The sequence below is a fragment of the Heterocephalus glaber genome, unplaced genomic scaffold, assembly GCF_053883595.1.
Source record: "Heterocephalus glaber isolate CG9 unplaced genomic scaffold, H.glaber_assembly_v1.0 deba00001504, whole genome shotgun sequence".
Taxonomy (NCBI): domain Eukaryota; kingdom Metazoa; phylum Chordata; class Mammalia; order Rodentia; family Bathyergidae; genus Heterocephalus; species Heterocephalus glaber.
The window spans coordinates 62,912,972-62,933,586 of NW_028258324.1; the positions used below are offsets into that span (position 1 = coordinate 62,912,972).

At 43.9% G+C, this 20,615-nt stretch overlaps 1 protein-coding gene and 1 pseudogene across 6 annotated transcripts in view; one reads left to right on the forward strand and one right to left on the reverse strand.

Annotated features, from left to right (window-relative positions):
• Mb21d2 (Mab-21 domain containing 2) overlaps positions 1–20,615 on the forward strand; it is a 113,402-nt gene that overhangs the window by 40,921 nt on the left and 51,866 nt on the right. The gene's annotated exons all lie outside the window — the stretch shown is intronic.
• On the reverse strand, positions 1,963–2,116 carry LOC147825387 (U2 spliceosomal RNA; annotated as a pseudogene).

The window sequence follows — 20,615 nt, forward strand, 5'->3', positions numbered from 1 at the left end:
GAAGAAGGGAAATGGCTGTTTGGCTAACATACAAGACAGGTAATAAGTTTAATAGAAAAATAATTGTTGCAAATTTTTTGGTATAAACATAGCATAGCATGTTCTTTCTACATTGCAGATGGCATCTAGCTACCTCCTTGTTGTTAAGCATGGTGTAACCAGGGGTCTTGGTGGGAAATAGGTGGTGGAAGAGGGTTTTACACAGGGACCATTTGCAAAGGTGTGAGGAGGGAAAGGTATGCAAGGAAACCACCAGGATGCCACCTCTTTGATGTTAAGAGGCTGCCCGGCACTCCTAGGCCTAGCAGTGCTAGGGAGGGAGAGGCTTCTGAAGCCCTGGGGGACATCATTTTGTAGAGATGGACATATTGAGGTTAGTGGAGGGAAACAGCCAGCCCAAGTGGCCCGGAAGAGGAGTTAGGAGAGTAAGTGCCCAAGCTTATGTGCTTCTCTTCCCGTGTCAGGGCTCCTCTCTGGCTGGCCCACTGTGGAAACCAGAAGGCAAGAGCATCTGTGGGTGCCATTCATAAAGTTCAGCTTTTCAGGACAAGGAGTGGGGTAAAGTTAACTCAAACAGGCAGACGGAAGGTGACACAGGTCCTCTCTGCCGCTGCTGGCAAACAAAACATTCTTGCAAAGAAAACAACCATTAATGTATTTTTACACATATATTTTGAACAAATTCTATGAATGGTGGGCCAATAAATGACAAGTCTTAGAAACAAAAGAAGTCCTTAAATTGGCACTCTTGACATGCCATTCTGGGTGGTGCTATTAACCTTGCTTGAGATCTTCATGTTATATTATTTGACTACTACCTAGCAGTGATCTCTTTGTGTTTTTCATGTTGTAAGACAGATGCTTTTCAAATTATGGTGGTTATGCCCTGATAAGCCCATCATAAAGTTGAAAATATATGTGCTGAATATATATCTACCCTACTGAATAGCATAGCTTAGCAACGCAGTACACTGTGGACAAGAGGTTGTTCAACCTTGTGGTCTTGTGGCCCACTAGGACCCACTGCTGATTTCTGTCCATGTCCAGCATCTTAAGAGAATATCATACTGCATATTGCTAACCTGGGAAAAGATCAAAATTTGGATCTCCCTCCCTCTCTCTCTCTCTCTCTCTCTGTCTCTCTCCCTCTCTTTCTCTCTCCCCCTCTCTCCCTCTTTTGTGGTGGCACTGGGGATCAAACTCTGAGTCTGTCTACCACTGAGCTACATCCCCAGTCCCTTTTTTTTTGAGACAAGATCTCACTGAGTTGCTGAGGCATGACTTGAACTTTTGATCCACCTGCCTCATCTTCCCAGAGTGCTGAGATAAAAGGTGTGCACCATTGTGCCCAGCTCCATTTCTGTTACATGTGTTTAGCTTTCACACTGTCATAAAGTGGAAAAATTGTAAGTCAAGCCCTCACAAATCAGAAACCATCAGCATTGGCTTTAAGATCTTTGCAAAAATACAAATTGAAATTATTTAAAAAATTTACTAAGCAGTGTTTTTCTTAGATATTCTAATGAGTGAAGAATATGAAGAATAGTATTTTTCTCATTTTTCTAATTCAGAATTCCAAAGATGATTGTGTGTGGAGGATTTGGAAATCCCATTGCTGTGTGTGATATTCCAGTGTGTAGATATATATTTTTGTCTCTGTTCTGTTTTTTCTCTTTTGGTTACTGGTGGATGAACTCAGCCTCACACTGCTGAGCACATGCTGTGCCCCCAGCCACGCATCAGGGCCCTGTTCTATTGTTGGTAGAACAATATTGTTGGTGGGTCCTCCGGGAGTTTGAGTTCAGGGCTGTTGGGAATAATGCTGCTCTGAGGATTCTCACACCTATCTTGGTGGACTTAATCACTGGTTTCCAACAGGGGTTAATGAGCATTTTTACATCACTTGCTTTGTTTTAGGCACATGCCATGCTCAGTGCTGAAGAGAGGGGAAGTAATGTGCCAGAGGAGTCTTCTGACTCCACGAAGTGAAGCTCACAGATAGAAGAGCCCGTGGCTGGTAGAAGAGGGAGGATGCAGGGGAGGGGCACAAAAGAGGACCTTTGGTTTCTTCAGAGTGATACTACACTTGATCTTAGCCAAAAGGCCAAGAAGCGATTGGTTTCTGCAGAGTGAAATGGGCTGAGACATGGGAGTGGCAGGAGGGAAGAGAGGGAGAGCTAGGTTGAGCTCAGTTGTTCTCAGGCAGAGCTTTCAGTTTGGGGCTGGGTATGGAATACATTGGTAGAGGCAAGGAATGGGTACAGATGCCTCTTGAGGCTGATAACATCTGGTCCCAAGAGGCCTCTTCTCTGTCACCCTCCATCACTACTACTGTCACTCTCTTTTGTGTGCTATGACACCATAATTTTGGGGAGGTTTCCAGGGGCTTTTCCCATCATGGAGTCCTGTCATTCTAGCAATTCTCCATGTAATTTCTGAAGCTACATTCTTGAGTATTATTAGCCATTACCCAAATTTAATGTGGTCATACCAATAGTAATTGTATGTATAGTGACCTTTCTGCTGCAGCCATTGTTGGGGTATGGGGAACTCTTTGGGGACAGGAGCAATGGTTTCATTTTGTGCTCAGGGAGGAGCACACAAGCACTCCCCATACTGACTAGTATTACAGAAGGCTGTATAGGTGGGGAGGGGTGCAGCTTGCGGGTTGCTTGCCTATGCTGTGTGTCTTCAAAACTTGTGGATTTCAGTTTTGGTACTTTGCTGAGCATTGTCAAATTTGGGACCTGTTGGGCTTATGGTTCTGGAGAGCTAATGAGTCAGTCGCTTATGTTAAGCCTCAAAAGGGAAGAGTGAGCAGAGGTCAGAATCTGATGGCACCATTAATGGCAGTGTGTGTGTGTGTGTGTGTGTGTGTGTGTGTGTGTGTCTGAAAGAATAAAACTTTGGCTGTGGCCTCTGCTTTTAAAGACATAGGGCAGGGTCTTTACTGCTGTAAAGTTATTGATTTTCCCATTGTTTTGTTCTATTTTGGTGTCCCAGTGGGGGAGGGACTTATACAAAGATGAGCCCAGGGAGAAGTGGAGTCTGATTCTGCTCCTTCATTTTAGGGTCCCCTTAGGAGACACTACTTTGTTCATGATTCTTTTTCTCTGTGTGTAGCTATAAAGTCAGAGCTTTTGATCTTGAGGCCTAGTGGGGAGTGCAGTAAGGAATCAGTGAGCTCCCTTTAGCTTGTGAAACATTTTTCTTTGTCTCTCTATAACCTTTTTATTATTATTATCTGTCTCAAATGCATTTTGGAAACAAGTAGGGGCTTACCTAACAAGTAAGTACATTTTCCTTCATCCAAAGCTAAACATCTGGAAAGCTAGGCAAGGAATATTCTGTACCTCAGCTTTCTGAGAGACAAATTCAGATCATGATTATAAAAAAAAATGAGTAAAATGTTTAAGTTATATAAAAAGATTAAGTCTACTTTGCCTCAGCCAATCACATTGGTTGTTTTATTTTATATTTCAGCACTATCCAGCATTTCCATTTAGCAGCCAGTGGCATTTCTGGTTAATAAAGTACCTTTTGTACCAGTCAGGAGAGCTTAAGTAGTCACGATGAACCTTTTACATACTGAGTACCCAAGCTGGAATCCAACACCCACTTATTTATTGCAGAGTGCCAACACTGCATTTATACCTGGATATCCAATGCTTGGCTGCTGGGGCGACCTGGCTTGCGTGCTGACAGAGAGGGCTCTGCATGTCCACTGTGGTATGCCTGTCATAGGTTCACCACCCTTGGTCTGGGTCATTGTTCTCCTTACAAAGTTTGTCCTAACCACAGCAGTCCTTTGTTGCTTTTATAGTTTAGATGTACAGTGTCTACCAAAACCTCCTATTTTCAGATGTGGAGCTTTTGGAAGGTGGTTGGATTATGGGACATTATAGCTGACTAGTTTTTAGAAGGTGAGGCCTGGTTGGAGGTGGGGCACTGGGGGTGTGGCCTGGAAAGGTATATCTCCTTCCCCAGCTTCTCCCTTCCCTCTCTGCTTCCTGGCTGCCACCCACACACTTCCACCATGTCATTTCTGCCTTGGAGCTAGCCAACCATGGACTAAAACTGTGAGACAAAATAAACTTCTCTGTAAGTTGTGAGTGTTGGGTACTTTGTCCTGTTGATGAAGTGTCTAAGATAGACTTTGGTACCAGAGAAGTGGGGTCATAGCTGTGACTGTACTTGACCAGGTGATTTAGAAGCCTTTGGAACTGGTTTGCAGGATGAGTTTGGAAAGGTTTGGAGATGCTGGCTAAAGAAGCCCTAGAGTACTGTAAGTTGATCATGATGAGAGATTCCGGTTGGAGCTCATAAGACCATAATGCTCAGAAATGCAGACAGTAAAGACCAGGCTCAGTAGGTTTCTGTTGGGAATAAGGACTCCATTGGCAATTGGACTTGAAATTATGTATGTAGAAAATAATGTAGAAAATGTGGTAGAAAATTTGTGTACATTTTGCACATATCCTGAGACTTTGAAGGACATTGAAAGCAAGGGCCGTCTAATTAATCTGACAGAGAAAGTTTCATGACAGCCCAGTGTTCAAGCTATGGCATGAGTACTCCTGGCAGCTTTCAGCCAGATTTATAGTGAGAATCAAGAGCAAATGGCAGAGCCAAATGTGAAAACTTTCCAGTTTTGTCAGAAAGAAATGGCCTGCAAAGTTGAGGCAAAGGAAAGCATGGTTGCTGAAAAGATTGGCATTAAAAAGAAGACAAGTACTTTGTATCAGGATAGTAGGAAAAATCCTTTGAAGGTATTCAGGAATCAGGGAGATGCCACCATTTGAAGGTTCAATAATGCAAAACTGAAAAGCTTTGATCTGAGAAGAGAGAGCCTTCTGTAGCCATGAGCCAAGAGGGCCTGGCTGCTGCTCCACCCAGCAGCAGACCTTGGTATCATACATGTACTGCAGGTTTTATAGGTATGCAGAATGCAGGAGTTGTGAGGCCAAGGAGGCCTCCACACAGATTTCAGAAGAAGGCCTGGCAGGATAGGCAGTGTGCTCCTGAGAGTGCAGTGTATGAAGCTGTGAGAATGAAGCTGAAAGTGAAGACTCAGGAAGTTGGAGATGCCGGGAACTTGGAATGTCTGCTAGGGAAAACTTCAGGCAGTGATTAGAACCATAACAGGAAAGAACATCAAGGCTACAACTGATAGAGCCTGGGGTGGGGTCATCCAAGCCCTTTGCAGCTCAATTCTCACCACAGTTTGTCCTGGGTGCTAGACAGGAAGCTATAGGATTTAATGTTTACACTGCTGGGTTTCAGTGTGCTTTGACCTGGTTTCTAGTCTCCTATTTCTCTCCTTTGGAATGGGAATGTTTACCCTGTGCCATTATAGGTTGGAAGTTTCTAACTTTCTTTTTTATTTTTACAGGGGCTCACGGCTAAGAGTTTGCCTTGAGTCTCAGAAGAGGCTTTAGATTTGGACTTTTCAGCAGTGTTGGAACTGTTATAACTTTGATGACATTTAGAGATGGATAAAATGTATTTTGTATAACGAGATGGGCAGGAGTTTTTGGAGACCAAGGGTGGAATGTTTAGATCAAGCATATCCCCCAAAATTTTCATGTGTAGAAAGTGATTGAATCCTGAGGGGACTATATTTATCAGTGGATTAATTCCACTGAAGCATTTAGAGCTGACCGTGCTGTTAGGAGGTAGGACCTGGTCAGAAGAGGTAGTTAACTGAGTGCATGACCTGAAAGGTTATATCTCTTTTCCTGGCTCCTCCCTCCTCTCTGCTTCCTGGCTGCCATACAGCGAGTGTCTTTTCTTGGCCATGCCCCTCTGCCATGTCGTTTCTGCCTTGGATTACCTTGACCAATCATGGACTGAAACTGCATGCCAAAACAAGCTTCTCCTATAAGTTGTGAGTGTCATGTATTTTGTCCCAGCAATGAGGACAGTGACTAAGATATTTGCCATGACTCCTCTATCATCAATAACTTTAAAGTCACCCCTTTAAACTGATCTTTAAAAACCACGCATCTTCTGCCTACTTTGTCAGCCTCACCTTCTGCCTCCACCCGTTTTGTTTTCTTTGCTCTAGGATCTTTTGTGGTCCTTCAGCCTATTTTGCTCTTTAACTTTGGATTGTCGAACATGCTCTTTCTGTCCTCTACCTCCCGTTAGTCCTCCTCCTGACTCCATAGATGAAGCTAAATTTTTCTCTTTACTCCATGTCCATAGCTCCCATTTTTTATTAAAAAGTGTTAGTCACTCTCCATAGAAAGCTCTATACTAACCTTGTTTACTGCTGTACTCCTGACATCCTGCTCTGTGCCTGGCGAATAGTACTCAGTCAGAAGAGATGTTAAAAAATTGAAATATGTGCTTCACAGTGAAAAATGTTTTGGACAACAATCCTTATTTAGTACGTCCTACCAACCCATAGATAACCATCATTTCTGACAAGTTAGTATCCTTCCTTTTCATGTAAGCCTGAACATATTCAACTGGGACATATTTGTAGCTTTTCATATTAGGTGATTGTCAGCATGGGTGTGTGGAGGATGAGTTGCATGTAAGAGTGGTGGACTCAGCTCTGCCTTCACAGACTTGCCTACCTTTCATGTGATTGTCTGGGTTTCATGTTTGATGTTCTTGTGTGCCTATGTAGTCCTGCACTGAGAGCATTAGTACAGCGGTACTTCATTTCATGAACTTAATTCATTCCATGATTCTAAAAAAGATGGCCACATTTGTGTTTGTGTGGGAAAGATGGCTACAGTCATATTTGTCACCTGGAATAGAGTTTACAAACAAAAACACAATTTTGCCAAATGCTTCTGTTTGTGAACCAAATTGTTTGTAAACAAACATGTTTGTGAAGCAAGATACCAGAGTATTTGGTTGTGTAGTTCATTTAATTATGATTATTATTAGCTGTCTTCTTCAGCTAGCCTTTCTGATAAATCTCAGGACCTTTGTTCCATGATGAAGTATCATCCATCCAAACATATTGACATACAATTTATTTTCTTCCGGGAATTGCTCTGTGAGGCTAATTTAAAGTGAAGGTTGCAGCTGCCTTGTTTCCTTCTGTTTGAGTCCTTTTCCTAACTCAGTTCAGCAAGTTGTAGACAGTGTGGATAGCTGCCCAACAGTGGTGTTTTTATTATTGGTTATGTGAGCAGCAGGTTTCCTGCTTTAGCCTGCTTGGGCTGGGATAGTCTTATTGATCACATCATACTTTTCTTTCTGTGGAACTGGTAGTAGCCCCAAGTGCAAGGTGAGATCAAGTGGCATTTGCTTTTGGGGTGGGGGTGGGGGGTGTGGAGGAAAATTGCAGAGCAGAGATGCTGAGAAGAGTATGGGTTAACTTCAAGCTTTCTGTAATTGTAATAAAATACTTGAGATAAACAACCTGAAGAAGGAAAAGTTTATTTTGGCTCACAGTTTCAGTGGTTTGAGTCCATGGTTTTGTGTGCCATTCTTTTGGGCCTATGGTGAAGCAGAACATCATAGTAGAAGAGAACTGTTCACTTCATAACCACTGGGGGAGGGAAGGGCTAGAGTCCTAAATTTCTTCTTTAAGGCCATGCTCCCAGTGACCTAACTTCCTCCCTTTAAGCTCCACCTCTTAAAGGTTACAGCACCTCTTAATAGCACCATTTGTTAGGTACCAGAGGCTTCACTTGAGCCTCTGGTTTAGGGGTGCGAGGTATTTAAGATCCAAGCCATGACAAAGGGCCTTTGTAGGTCCCATTTAAGTTACCAATTGTTGCATTAAAACTACCTCAAAAATGTAGTGGCTTGAAATATTATCTGTGAATAAGGAATTCAGACAGGGCACAGAGGGGATGGGTGGTAATTGCTCTGTGATTTATGAACCTCAGCTGGGAGCTGGCCAGACATCTTCTTCCCTTCCCACCCCTAGCCTATAGTTTAGCTTTTCTCATTAGATTCCTTTATATGAACTACCAGACCTTCCAGAGAGACTCCTTCAAGAGATAAGAAATAGAGGCTGCCAGTTTCTTAAGGCCTGAGCCTTAAGAAGGCCTGAGCTTCCCTTCCATGTTTTTCTGTGGGTCAGGTGGTCACAGAGTCTGCTTAGATTCAGGGGCAAAGGATTTATCCCTTCCTTCTTGATGAAAGGATGTCAAAAAATCTTCAGCTACCTTTAATCTGCCTCAATCACCTCGACCTCTAGTCTTCTTCCACGTTCACCTATGAAAGACCTAAGACCACTGACTAAAGCAATAATTGGTCCAGTGTGTTGATAGCCCTTTTCTCAGAAGTAAAATGAAAACAACCCAGCACAAAACCCCATACCCTGTCAGCTAGAATGCATCCATTCATCACCTCTTGCTACCTCCTCCTTTTGCTTTGTATCACTGAGCCATGGGGGCTCCTAAGCAGATGAGTTGGTGTGTATTGTTTTTTTTATTGCAAATAAGATGCTGACAAAATGCTGCCTGTCAGTTTTGAGGGAGCTGTTTTGCATCAGCCTCAGGCTACTTGGCTATCCTGGGACTCTTTCCTCAGCCAAAAGCAAAGAGGGAGAGCCTGCTTTGACTGAGGTGGAGAGTTTCCCCTTGCTTGTTGGATTTGTTCTCACTGGAAGGGACTGAAGCCCTGCTGCTTGTTGGCTGAATTGCCTCTTCTTCCTTCCCAGTGCTCCTCCTGTCAATTAGCGAGTGAGCTGCTGGTGCATTTCTATTTGAAAGTCAGTCATTTCACAACCTAATATTGCATTGTTTTCTGAGTTTATTATTTACCTCCGACCTGCGGCTTTGTGCTGTCTGGTGTCCATGCATTCATGAGAGAGAGAAAGATGATAGAAAAGAGAAACAGCTTTCCCAATTCTTCCTCCATTTCCTCTCCCTTCTGGGAAGAAAGAAAATTGCAGCCTTCCTTCATGCAAGACTTAATGTCCATTTCTAACTGTGTAAAGCAGGAGGACAGAGGTGATCAGTGAACATGGTAGTGCAGGAAACCAATGAACTCTGCTGGAGATAAGTGCTTATTCTGTCCTGAGTTATCTAATACCTGATGTGAGGACAGATTGTTTTGATATCCTTATGGTTCATGTGATCATGCCTCAGAAACAAGCACAGTCTTCATGGACAGGCAAGACAGTTTAAGTTGATTTTGAATGCATTTATGACCTCATGCACTTGGAAAAGAATAGATTACTATTCAGAATTGAACGTGCATGTTTGTCTGTGTGTACACTCATGCACACTAAGACGCATTGTGCCTTTAACATTGTAGATCACTACAAATCTATAAAAAAGAAATCTCTAAAACACACATATCAGGCTGAGGAGCAAGTTGAATTAAGGGGATTAACAATGTTTTATTTCCTGCATTAATTCCCTTCTTAATCAGAGCAAAGGAGGTCTTCTAACCAGAAGCTACAATCTAATTGATATCCTTTTGGTGTTTTAAATCCTAGCAAATTAAAAAGACTTTGCTAGTGATGTTTTCAGTTTTTTTCAGGAAGAATGTGATTTCTTATATTTGTACATTGTCATTTTAGTATATGTTTTAAGTTTGCAGGTGCTTTTTTAACTGGAGCATTTGGGAGAAATTCTCAACTTCAGAGGTGAACACTTAGCTTAATATAATGATATTTGAGGAAAAGTCCATTGGTGCAGATGGTTCAACTGCTCTGTTCTCAGTTTCTGATAAGTTAATCTCAGCATTATCCTTTGAACCAGCAACTTTTTAAAGGTGGTAGATGTAGCCAATCATGTGCTGAACACAGGTGTACAGTGAATGTGGAGCTCAGGGGAGCCTTAGAGGGCCCCGGTGGACCAGTTCTGCTCCCTGGGCTTCAGCACAGTGTGTCCATCCCTCAACTCCAGTTCCTACTTTGTCCTCCAATGCAGAGGTGTGGTTAAGATAATCATAACCAAGATGGTCATGTGCATGAAGCATCTCTTGAAGGGAAGTAGAGTTTGCTCTGTCTACCCTTCCAGTGGAATCCTCTTCTGTGTACCTGAATGCATTTTATTTACTATTGCTGAAATCATTTCTATGGTACACAGTCCTAGAAGCCCCTTTACATGCTTCCAAAGAAAATCAGGCAGGACTATGAAGGGTTCCCTCTTACTTACAGGTCACCCATCCCTGGGGACTCTTGGGGGCCTCATTGATGCCACTCTGCTCCCTCTATTCTGGGGATAAAACCTAGCGACATGGCAGAGAACTCTGGAAAGGGGGAAGTGCCATACGCAAGAAGTTATATAATTATGTTCTAAGAATGCTTACAGCTGTCGAGTGTGGCACACTGACATCCTCCTGCCCCTCCACTGTTGGGAAGCAGCTGTTCGTTTCATTTCTGCTGCTCCTTCTCCGTATGCCAGGGTGAGGAGAAATGAATGGATTAAAAATCTGGTGAGGGTTTGGAAAGCCATCTGAGGTGTCTTCTGTTTTTCATCAGGGAGTATTTTGAGTGTTGCTCTCCCCGCTGAAATTACCAGGTGGGTATATAACTAGTGTAGAAAGATGTATATGGTGCTTTTTTTAGTCACTCTAAAATGAAGCCGTGCAAATAGCATGGTGCTTTGTGTGTGAAGGGATTCATTGACTAAGACTCTTAAAAATTAGCATTAGGGGGCCGGGGATTTAGCTCAGTGGTTCCGCCGCCTGCCTCACAAGCGCAAGGTCCCGAGTTCGATCCCCAGTACCAAAAAAATTAGAATTAGGATGGTCTGAGCACCTGTGGGATTTCCTGGACTACCTCTTGTAATTCTTGAGTTTTATTTCTTGTCCTTCCCTCCTTATGCTGCACCTCTTCCTACTTCTAGAAAATGTAGACCCACGCCCCTGAATGGGGCTGGATATGCCTACAAAGCAGTTCCCTACCTTGTTCACCTGGAGATGCTTCTTTTCAAAGATTCACCACAGGTATAACCTTTGTAAAAAGTTATCTCAGATATCCACTATCATGCATGGTGATTCTTTCCTTTTCCTTACCTCTGTGTTTGTTAATGCCCCGGATTGGAGGACAAGGAGGAGTACGTTAACATAAACGTATGTTGTGTTTTTCTCTGTGGGTTGGTATAATAAAACAGCATAGATTGAATGGCTTATGAACAACAGATATTTGCTTCTCATATACTGGGGGCTGGAAAATCCAAGATCACAGCACCAGCAGATTTGGTGTCTGGTGAAGGCACATTTCCTGGTTCTTAGCAGGGTTTCTCTTTGCTGTGTTCTCAGGTGGCAGAAGGAGCAGAGTCACTCTCTGAGGTCTCTTTTATAGGCATGCCAATCCCATTTTCAAAGGCTCCATTCTCATGACCCAGGGACCTTCCTGAGGCTCAACTCCTTATACCGCCAACTTTAAGGTTTAAGTCAACATGCTGACTTTGGGGAGACTCAAACATTCAGATCATACCAGGCAGTGAGATCTCTGAAGCCAGAAATCACATCTCATTCATCCTTATCTCTTCATGGCTTAGGAGAATTTTTGAAAATATACATAGGATTCATTCAGTACATGTTCAGTTAGTGCATGAAGGAGTTAGAAAAGGCTAAACCACATGCTAACATTTCTTCTGATTCAAAAATTAATGTTAGGACCCCATCATAGTTCCCGCTCAGTTCCTAAGATGCAAAGTGTCCCCAAGTACAGGCATTGCTATATGAATTTGCTTCCTAGGGCTGCTGCAAATGCATTTTTACTGTGTGGCTTAAAACAAATGTGTTTTGGAGTCAAGGAACTGGCCGTTTATGGTCCTTCTGAAGGCTTTAGACAAGAACCTCTTCCTTACCTCTTCCTAGGTTCTAGCGCTTCCTGTCAGTCCTTGATGTTTCTTGTTTTCTAGCCCAAGCACTTCAGCTTCTGCATCTCTCTTAGCGTGCTCTTTGGTGTGTTCCAAATGTCTCTGTCCCGTAAAGCTCATCTTGAAAACAACTTCCCAGTGTTATAGTGTTAAGGGGTGGCGCCATTAGGAGATGATTAGCTCTTGAGAGCCCCATTCATTCTTTTATAAAGTGGCCCCAGGGAGACTTTCACACCTCAGCCCTAGGAAAACCCAACAACAAGGCACTGTCTTAGAAACAGAGTCCACACCAGACGCCGAATATGCTAGTTTGTTGACCTTGGACTTTGCAGCCTCCAGGACTGTGAGCAGCAGTTTTTTTCTTGTTTATAAAGTACGTTTTTGGTAGTCTAAAATGTCTTCTTGTAGCAGCTCAAATGGACCAAGACAGCCCCTGTGTGTGTATGTGCCCAAATTTCTGTCTTCTGTTAAGGGCACTAGTCATTGGTTTACAATCCATCCTAATTCAGTGCTACTTGATCTTAAATTGATTACTTCCATGAAGGCCCTATTTGCAAATCATGCCACATTCACTGATAGATAGGAGATGGAGGGAGTTAGGATTTGGATATACTTCTTTTGCAGGACAAAATTCAGCCTTCCTTGATCTTGTCCTGGAGTTTTGATTCTTATCTCCTTAGCCTGTTCTCCAAATGATGGGCCAGTTTCTGCTTCAGCATCCCTGGGATTATTACATCCCTTAGAGGCGCATTGCTATAATTTGGCACAGCTTTTAGGGGATTTTCTTTTTTCAGAAGAAGGGGCAAGTCTTTCTCCCTGCTACCTCTGTCATTCTACAGTTAGGGTGAATATGGACTAACAGTCCACCTTTTTGAAGGGAAACTTTAAGAACTTTAAGTTTTTGCCGATGATACTTCTGGGCTCTTCCCCCTTCCCAATTTCTTCCAGTCTTCATCCAGGGTGTGGTTTCCTTACCACCCTTCCTCCATGCTGATGGAACTTCCTGTTTCTCCTTGTTTTTTGTGAAACTCAATGTGAATCTTCTGGGTTTGGCAAGAGCAGCACAGGTCAGAGCTGACAGATTGGCCTCCAGCCATCTACTTCTGTTCAAGTTGCTTCCGTCATGCTGTCCCGGTGGCCAAAGCACACCCTTGAAACAGCTGAATGTATTCTTGGTTTCATGTGATGTTGCTAAACCCTCTTCCTTTTCTTTAGTATTTTGTCCCCAAAGCCCTGGCCCTTGTATGTTGATATTTTACTCTGTTGTGCTTGGTGTGTGGTCCTGGCCTATCACCCCAGCCTGTTGCACCATCTCCATCAGTGTTGACTTTGCATGAAGGACAGTAATGGGTTGGCATAGGAGAGAGAGGGAAGGTCATTACTAGAAAAGCCTCTGTGCTAGAGGTCACCATGCTACTTCTCAGTTTCCAGACGGCTGAACAGAACAGAACTCAGATATAACCTGGGGATAGTTGTAGAAAAGGCTTTAGGGTCTTCTGCTACCCTCAGCTACTGAGGCAAGTGGGCAGCTCCATCGTACATTTATGAAGTCGCCTCTGACACCGGGGTACTAATGGAGACTCTGATGGTCTCAGTCCTTTTAAGTTAATGAATGCTGTAGATCAAGGGCCCCAAAGCCCTGGTCGATGGACTGGAACCTGGGCACACAGCAAGAGGTGAGCAGCATATGATTGAGTAAAGCTTCATCTGTCTTTATCCCTGTTCTCTATCACTGGGCTCACTGCCAGAGCTCTGCCTCCTGTCAGGTAGTAGATTCTCTTAGGAGTGGGAACCCTACTGTGAGTTGTGCATGGGAGGGATCCAGGTTGTGTACTCCTTTGAATCATCTTAAAACCATTCTCTCCCTCACCTGTGGGACAGTTGACTTCCATGAAACCAAAAAGGTTGGGGATGTAGATGGTCAGAGCCAGAAGGTCCTTAGAGATGGTAACCCGAAGGATTAAAAACAGGAACTGTGGGAATCGGGCGGATGTGTTTTCCTGACTCCACCTCTTGCCTGTGACTTTGGAAAAATGATTTTGCAAAATGAGTTTAATAACTCGGCCAGCTCAGAGGGCTGTTACAGATGGAAAATAAATAGATGGAAAATAAATAAATAGATGGAAAAATACCATCTACTTAATTTAGCTAAGATGTGTTTAGGAAGGGAAGCTGAGAGTCAAAAGAGTCAGGTGATTGAACCCCAGTTCACTTATGTGCCCAGCCACACCAGGAATGATATTCAACCTTTCGGTTTCTGGCTTAATGCTCTTTTCCTAAACCTCTTGGCACTTTAGAAATCATTAGCTCGTGTTATTTATTTACCTGTCTGCTTTTGTTACCAGAATAAAGGAAGAGAAATAAAATAGAATTGGTATTTAAAATCTTTCTCACATAATACTGAGTTCCTCTGTAGGGTGTGTGAATTTACTTCAGATGTATCTGGCATCCCTGGGAGACTCTATTGCTCCCAGAGTCAGGGAGACAAGTGGCGAAGCTGCCCCTGACCTTGCTGTCTCGCAGGGCTTGGTAGTGACTCCCACTTCCACTGGGCAGCCATGGCAGAGCTGGCTCCCCGGCCAGGCTAGCACCAGGCAAACTCGATCTGCATGCAGTCAGCAACTGCCCGCATCCTGAGGCCGAGCTATCTACATTTAATATGCCATGCAGACTGTATATTCTCTCACTTTCCGGAATTGGAGAGGTACATGGTGCCAGCTTTCCTAAATTGCCACCATCAATATTCTACTGCCTTTATTTTTTAGGCATGCTAATGACTTCTCCATTTGGAATGTATTTGTTTCCCGGGTCAGTCTTTGCAATATTACAAAAAATAAAATAACTTAAAAAAAAAAAAGCCCTCAACATCAGGGTGCATTTTTGCCCAGAGTTTTATGGCAGGAGTCAGAATCAGAGGCAGAAGGTACTCCTCTGCTGTAGCAGGGAGACCCTGCTGGCCTCCTGGGCCGGCCCGAGCAGAGCCAGGTGAGGGTGAGGGGGCTGGGGGAGTTTCGGCTGACAGAGCTCTTGGCTGCGTGGGGACAGCTGGAAGGCCTGTACCGTGCTCACTGGCTTCCAGGAATCACCCCCGCGTCCAGCTGCACTGCTTTCTAACAGGGTTTGTGTGTGTTCTGGGGACACCAGGGTGGCCTCCTGAGAGCCAGTGATGGTCTTGCACTCCTGTTTATGCAGCATTGTGCTTATGCAGTTACGGAACATTTTGGTCCCTTCTGCATTCTCTCTGCTTTGGTTTCATGGAAACCTTTGCTTTCAGCAAAGGAGCTCTTGCTGGTGTTCGTCTGGCCTCACAGTGCTTCCTCCACCTTTGGTGTCTAATTCTCGTCCTGCTTCTCATCCGTGTCTGTCTTTTTCTGAACACCATCCATATTTAAGCATGAACTCCAAAATTGTCTTCTTGAAGGCTTCTATGATTTCTGTTTTTATTCATTCTTTTCAACAAACATTTTATTGAGTCCCTAACATGAGTGAGGCACCATGCTTAGTGCTGTGGAAAAGCACTGAGGAAAACAGACCGATCACTGCCAGTGGCCCTTGTATTCTGCTCAGGAGAGAGGAAAATGTACTTATTGGATGTCAGATGGTGGAGCAGGGATGGGACTATAATTTTGAACAGGAGGGCCCGGGAGGGAGGCTGTCTAGGGTTCCACCTCTTACTGCTTCCTGAATGATTTTGAAATGAATATTGTTGCCAAGGCCGTTTTTCCTGCTATCCCCAGGGAGATTTATTCTGAACTGTGCGGTATTGCTCCATGATAGCCTGGGGATCCCTCCAGACCAGGTCTCTGTGGTGATGGTGCTCAGGTTGGCCAGCGCTGTTTTGCTATAGAAATTGCCCTGTGAGCCCAGCACACGAGTCCCTTGCAAAGGCTTAGTTGTCTCAACCTTAAAATAGGGGAAATTGGATAATTGATTCCTAAAGATTCTCCTAGCTGGAGAGTTCTTCCATTTTGTGTTATAACATCCTTACCACATGTAGGAATTCTTTGCCAACGACTCCAGCTCACAGATTGTTAACACTGTTTATGCTCGTGGTCTGCACCAGGTAAATGGCACCTTGCTTTCCTCTCTAAAGGCCCCAGGAGACAATCTCCTCCAAGTAGATTGTGAGCAGTCAAGACAGGTCCGGAAACATAGCTTGCCCCCTTGAAACTTGATGTAGATACTTGAGGTAGAAGACTCTAGTCTAGGGTTAGTTGATTCATGGCTCCATTAATTGCTCTGTGCATTGCTTATCCAGTGCCTAGAAAGTATGAGAGGCTGTGCGTTAGATCTCGGAAATATCGCAGGGGGGTTGAGTTCTGATCTCTAGAAATTCACAAAGTATCAGAGAAACAGTCCTATGTGTTAAATTCTTTGCACTATGCTTTCACATCTCTTTGGATATCTTGATCTTCAGACAGACATCTCTAAGTTGAGCGAGAACTTAGAATATGAAGTTATATTTTATGCCTTTTAAATTATGGGACTATGACTTGGAAAATATTGGCAAGATGAGAACAAGGTAAATGTTGCTGGTGACTTGGGGTCCGGAGCCCCTCCATGAGGCAGTATCATGAAGGCCAGGAGGTGGTGGGTGGGAGACATGAGTCTGTTTCTCCTTTATCAAGTTCCTTTTGCCTCTCGTGACACATGCATAAAAACACATTGGCTTTACCTTTGAGTTACAGGTTTCCAAGGCTGCTTTTACCCTCTGTGATTTTGCTTGATCCATGGATGGAAGAACTGAATTCTGAGGCTTATGAATTTCCACCTTTTCCCCATGTCTCAGAGAAGGACGGGACCTTTACCCCATGGTCCCAGAGGGTAGAACTGGTTCTCTTAATGAAAATAAAAATCAGGACTGGTCATATGCTTAGCTAACCTGCAATCAGGGCTTTTTGCTCCTTCGCTTAATTTCCTTAATTTCTTGGAAGTGTTCCAGAAGCTGAGCAAGATTCCTCTGGAAGGATGAACCAGAGTGGCTTCCCTTCAAGTCTCGGCCTTGGGCTCCTTCTGGCTGAGTTGGAGATGCCTGGTTGTAAGTCTGTTACTGCTTCTGCTCTGGTGTCCAGTGAATTCTGACTGACTCTGAGAGCTCCCCCGACTTGACTGCAGTTCTTTAAGCCTCATCTTCCACACAGAATTGGCAGGTTCATTTACTTGTTTGGGAGCCAGATACAAACACTTTGTTCTTTGTTCCCACATTATGCCGCCTCAAAATATCGCTTCTCCCACAAATTGCTGAGACTGTTCAATTTGGACCTTCAATTGCTTCTCTTTGAGTAGATCTTTCAATTTACTTTGCTAAGCCTGTTCTTTTTGATTAGATGTTTAGGGTATCAGTTGAGTTTCTTAATCTATTCATTCATGCATCCTTTTTCCTTTTTCTTTTCTTCCTTTAAATCTCTTCCTTTATGAAAAGCATGTAGTCCTAGCAGCTGTAAAGCAAGGCAAGTGCAAGTATGTGATCTAGTATTACTCTTATTATTATAATTGGCATATGTTTTAGGGTGATAGTGGCATCACCCTTTTTCTCCTTTTTCAATCAGTTCCAACACTGAGATCTCCAACAGACAGATTATTATTAGGTAAGTTAAGCACCCAGTAAATTGTGGTCGGGATTTTAGAAAATGAACCAAGTGCACTGCCAGGTACTGAGGTAGAGCCATGAAAAAGGTAAACGGAATCTTTTCCTTCATGAGACCTCTAGTCCAGTTTTGCCTGTGCTTCCTCCTTTCTTCTCCCGGCAGCCCTGTGAGACACTGTGAGTTTTCCTTAGCGCAGGAGGAAACAGCTTCATAGAGTGCAAGCGTTTGTTCAAGGTCACGTGGATAAAAAGAGGTGGGACTGAGTCTAGTGCTGGTCAGTGTGCAGAAGAAATCTGTGCTCACCTCCCCAAAGCTCAAGGGATCAAGGCCATCCCCGCTCTGAGCGTAGTTGGGGCCCCTCCGGATTTACTTGAAGCTGAGCACTGGCGATATTACAGCATGTGGATCTCCAGTTCTCCCATTGTCTTGCTGTACAGCTCCTCTGAAGCTTCATTGAGTGGAAAGCTTCCTTTGAGTGGAAAGGTAGAGAAGAAGGACGAGAGGGAAGAGGAGGTTGATATTGAAAAGAATGTGTTCTGGAGCCCACAGATCTAGGATTCAGTGCTGGCGCTGCTACGAGTCCACCCTGTGATCTTGGAAATTTGAACCCCTGTTTCCTTACTTGTAAAACTGAGTTTATTGTTCATTTGTAGGTTAAACAAACAAAAAATAACCCAGAAATGTACCCAAATGTATTTAGCATAGTGCAAAATGCAGATTTTCAGGTGTTGTTCTTGTATTGAGCTCATTCATTCCTTTGTATATTCAGTGTGTGTTAATTGAGGGACGCTCAGGTGGAACTCACACATTGTCATAATTCCTAGTTCGGCCTGTCAGAGGTGCCCAGGATGTCATTGGAGGTAAGACATGGTTAAGTCTGCTGTGACCATCTCAGGTATCAAGTGATGACAATCACATTGTATTAAACACACTTCAGTGTGAAAAGGCACTTGTCATGGAAGTGCCCTGGAAAGCAAAGAGTGCAGTGTTCTGCTAGCGTCCTCTTTGTGGAATAGGATGGCTGCTCCAGGGGCTGTGATGGGAGGTGAAGAAGCTTCAAGTGAGAGGAGAGGGGAAGGGGGATGGGACTGGGGATGGAATGCCAGCTCAGGAGGTGCACCGGGTGTCACTCATCACACTGGGCGGGGCTGAGGAGGAATCACAGTCACCGTCCTAGAGATAAACCAGGTTGGGGTGATGACCACAGTTATGACAGCAGTCTCAGAGGTAGAGAGATGGAGGAGCCTAGATTCAGGGCAGCAATAACAGGAAAGAAGAACTGAAAGACATCAAAGATGATGGGATGTTTCAAAAGCTCTTTGAAGAATCTGAATCTCTGGATGGTCATGAAATTAGAACAGGCGAAACTGAAAGGATTTGGAAATGCAGTGAGATCACTGTGGGCAGAGGACGAGGGACATCATGGTTAAAGTGGCCGAGAAGCCTGTACTGAGATCTTTGGTGGATCTGTCTGAGAATTTTTCCTGGGCTTTGCCAGCATCCAGCAAACATCCATCTCCTAACTATGTCACCCATCCTGAAAAATGGATGTGGACTTCTTTTCCTCATTGTTTCAAATTTTCTCTACAGCTTTTGGATTCCAAAAAATAAAAGAAAGAAAATCACTTTTTTAATGTTCATCATCAAAAGAAAAAATTGATTTTTCTTGATTATTGACAACTGTGCTTTTCCCCCCTCACTTTTTACCTTTCCTTTAAATATTCTGCTAAAAAAATGACCTCTAGACCACCAGTATGGACCAGGTGTCAGGATGGTCCAGCCTAGTGCAGAATGTGTTTAAAGAATTCTTTACTGGATGCCAATTCAAGCAGAGAAACTGTTGCTTTGAAATAAGAGCCTACTTGTTTCTACGGCACATTGTCTCCTTACATCCCCTTTCCAGTTCATTCATTTTTGTAGCTGTCGCATCGGTTGCAGAGACTGCAAACCTAAGGCTGCATGTTGGAAACTGACTCTGAGCGTGCAGATTGCTGTCTCCCGATTATGAACTCTCTAGTGAAATGATGAACTCTCCCTCCCCCACGTTTCTCTCCCTGAACCGGTTTGTCGATTTGTCGGTTTGTCTGTGTTCGCCTCTGATGTTTCCCCTGTTGGCAGATCCTGCCCTTGACCCTCAGCCACAATGAATTAGTGTACCGTGGCACTGTGCCAACTCCCTGGGGGGGTAAAACTTTGCCCAAGTTGACCAGTCATTCCTGGAAGCTGCATGTTGTCCAAGTCTTTGTTGGCATTTCCTAGAAAATTTTGGCTCCACATGTGTCATTGGTTTTAGCTTCTTTGACATTTAGCCTGTCTTGCCTCCTGTTGGGCACTTCGGGGGTACTGCAGTGAGACTCAGGCAGTGTCCTGGAGCCGCTCATAGAGGAAAACGAGTACCTTGACTTGTAAGGCTGTGTGATTTAGTGGTTTTAATATATTTACAGAATTTCCCATCGATCACTACTATCTACTCCAGAATATTTTAATTCCCCCCAAAAGAAATCCCATTCCCACTGGCAGTCAATTTCTGTTGTTTCTTCCCCCTCCCCAACCACCGGTGGCAACAGCCCTTGGCAATCACTTCTCTGGTTTCTGAATCCATGAGCTGCCCATGTTGGACATCTCATAAATGGAGCCATATAATATGTGTCATTCTGTGTCTGCCTTCACACAACATAATGATCTCAAGGTTCATCTGTCATTCCATTGTGTATATATGATATTTTGTATATAGGAGTAATACCTCGAGGGTTTTCTGTGTTCATTGTCCCATGAGCTTTGCCTTTTGTCTTCACAATTTTCCTACTCAGCTATAATGATTATTGCTGTTTTGAGATCCTCAGGCCTAGGTAGGTTACACAGCTAATAGTGGCAGAGCAAGCTTGCTTTAGTCATAGAGACTGTGTTCTTAACCACCACACTATAACAGAGGATGCAAAGCACATTTAACATGATACGGGACAAAGTTTACAAAGGTCTTAAACTACTGTGGGGTTCAATAGCCCAGCACTAGGTTTCAGGACTCTGTGAGTCATGCTCTCCCCTTTGGATTGGAGATCCAGGGCTGCAGAAGCAATCTAGGTCACAGGGGAAGGGTCGAAGGCCCAGTGCACAGCCAGGTCTGGTCACAGCTGACTCAGCACTGGGGCCAAAGGTTTTCTTCAGATATGATGTGTACCTGAGTGGGGCCCTGGCATGCAAGGACTTGACACAATGCAGCTCTACTCTCTGGAATGTAGGCATCCATGCAAGTCTAAGCGTGGTCCCAACT